The sequence below is a fragment of the Portunus trituberculatus genome, chromosome 38 (genome assembly GCF_017591435.1).
Source record: "Portunus trituberculatus isolate SZX2019 chromosome 38, ASM1759143v1, whole genome shotgun sequence".
NCBI lineage: Eukaryota > Metazoa > Arthropoda > Malacostraca > Decapoda > Portunidae > Portunus > Portunus trituberculatus.
This window is the reverse complement of record NC_059292.1, coordinates 4,171,948-4,174,733: the sequence shown is the minus strand read 5'-3', so window position 1 is coordinate 4,174,733 and position 2,786 is coordinate 4,171,948.

The window sequence follows — 2,786 nt, the reverse complement described above, 5'->3', positions numbered from 1 at the left end:
CCGCCCGCTCACAACAATGCTCCAGCTGGCTAACGGAAGCCTCTCCCGCCTTTACATGCTTATATCATTACACACGAGAGCATAAAATGAACCAATATACTTATATGGATATGCATACAGGACTTGTTCTTTCATATTTCAGTGGCAACGCTAATTAACCACGGTTGGTAATGTGTGACAAGTCGGGTGGAAGGGGAGGAGAATTGAGAGGAAATTCTCGGCCCGGAGAGAGACAACTTTGTGTGCGAGGATTGAAATTCTTGTTCTGGAGACCGCAGACTCTCTCTCATCTCCATAAAATGTTCCACCAACATCCGCTTTTTTCGGACATCTGCAATCCACTATGACACTGTTACGTTATATTATGCAAGTTTACGCAGAGTAAAATAATTTGTATGAAGTTCACTCGCACATTGACGAGGTGAACATGAATGAACTGATTACGTGCGTATCTGCACGGCAAGCAAAGCTTGGCTTCCTGATTTGCCTCATGATGTTGCTCTGCACAACATCAACCAAAAGGCGCTTATCTATCTAACGGTATCCTCTCAGCCTTCGGTAATGCAAAAGTGCCATGCATAAAATTGCCTATCAGGATTAATACCATCATTCTACAATAACTTCTTCGTCAACCAAGAAAGCTGCAGTAGGAGACACAGTCCAAGTTACTTTTATGTTGCATATAACACTATCCAACTTATCATTAATGTTCGAATAATTATTACAAGTAGGTACTACAATTACACACACACACACACACACACACACACACACACACACACACGTGCATCGAAAATCATTGACGCATCCCGGCGAATTGCTCTACGGTAAGCACATATTCCATACAATCTGTTGCACTGAGCGCTACACTGAATGTGAAACACTCTCACGACTCAATGGTTGCATATATTTCACTGCACTTGGTCAATTCAATTCATCACCACCACCACTATACTACTACTACTACTACTACTACTACTACTACTGTTGTTGATGCTATTGCTGCTGCTAACACTGCTACTGATAATGATACTATTCACATTCCTTCGTCTACCAATCATAACCGATTTCCTTTCCCTGTGCCCTTCTTCACTGACTGCCTGTCCCTCGAAAGTTCTCATCATCGGTACAACATAAATCCTGTACTTCTCTTATCTCACTCTGATCTGGTCGCTTAATTATTATCTCTGACTTTTCTTTCAGTTTCTTTATACAGACCGAATACCATGACTTAGATTTGTAATTAGTTCTCTTCTCAGTCATAGACAATCCCAGATATTTGAACACTATCACGCTCAAACTCACTCTTCTCTATTCTTATTTACCTGACAGAATTTCTCTATCAATTAAATGACTCGTAACTATTCAGTCTTCTTCCCATCAATCTCTCTCTCTCTCTCTCTCTCTCTCTCTCTCTCTCTCTATATATATATATATATATATATATATATATATATATATATATATATATATATATATATATATATATATATATATATATATATATATATATGTATGTGTGTGTGTGTGTGTGTGTGTGTGTGTGTGTGTGTGTGTGTTATTATGTCTTACTGACCTCAACCCGCAAAACCCTAGTCGGGGTTTCGGACATAGGCAGATAAGGAGAGAGAGGGTGGAAGAAAGGGAGGAGGAAGAAAGAGATATATTGGACGAATGAAAAGGGGTATCGGAGGAAGCAGCAGCAGAAATACTACTATAGTTGAAGTAGCAATGATGGTGAGGGTGGTGCGAGCAGAAGGGATTGGGTGTTGGAATGTGGAAGGAGTGTGAATGAAGAGAGGCTTATCTATGCAGTATTCTATGTCTAGATGTATCGTCAGTTTTCTAATTTGATTACTTCTTTTGGGACTGACATTATTACCTGTAAGTAATCTATAATGGCAGAAAGGATATATTGGCCATTTGCTTGGGTAAAAATCTCTCTCTCTCTCACTCTCTCTCTCTCTCTCTCTCTCTCTCTCTCTCTCTCTCTCTCTCTCTCTCTCTCTCTCTCTCTCTCTCTCTCATAATAACACCACCAGCGATGTAAGATGACACAGCACGAGTCCTCTCATACAAGAGTAGAGCAAAACCACATCAGAGCTGGCATTCTAAAACGCTTTGCTTTCTCACCGCGACTACTTTCCAAGGCCACGGATAGTCGGATTCTCAAGTGTTTCTCCTGTTAATAATATAGAAATCTTGTTAATCTGTCACTAATACTATAAAAAATTATCCTTAAAAACCAGTCATCACCGCAACTAATGCCTTTGAATGTAATGGAGGTGGGGACGGGGGAGTATTTCAGAATGAGAGCAGCGGGCGTGGAGACCCGGCGTGAACGAGCGAACGATGACCTTCACCACCACTATGTCCTTTGGTGCATCAGTCAGGCCTTGTGTGAGGGGCGGCGCTGCGTTTATATCTCTGGCTGTGAGATTTCTGGACCATGGAAGAAATGTCTTGGTGGCTTACACTTGTCATGTAGTGTGTGTGTGTGTGTGTGTGTGTGTGTGTGTGTGTGTGTGTGTTCGTTCACGTTTTGGCAATGATCGAGCAGTCTTCAAGGAGCTATTTCATGAGAGAGAGAGAGAGAGAGAGAGAGAGAGAGAGAGAGAGAGAGAGAGAGAGAGAGAGAGCACATCTTGATTATACGGTACAATTCTGATCCCCACGTTACAGGAAGCATGTAGTCAGTGTAAAGGAGGATGTCAAAAAGATACAGGAGATGAGGGATATTCGCTATGAATCGAGACTGAAGAAACTCCCTAAACTAGAGAGACGTA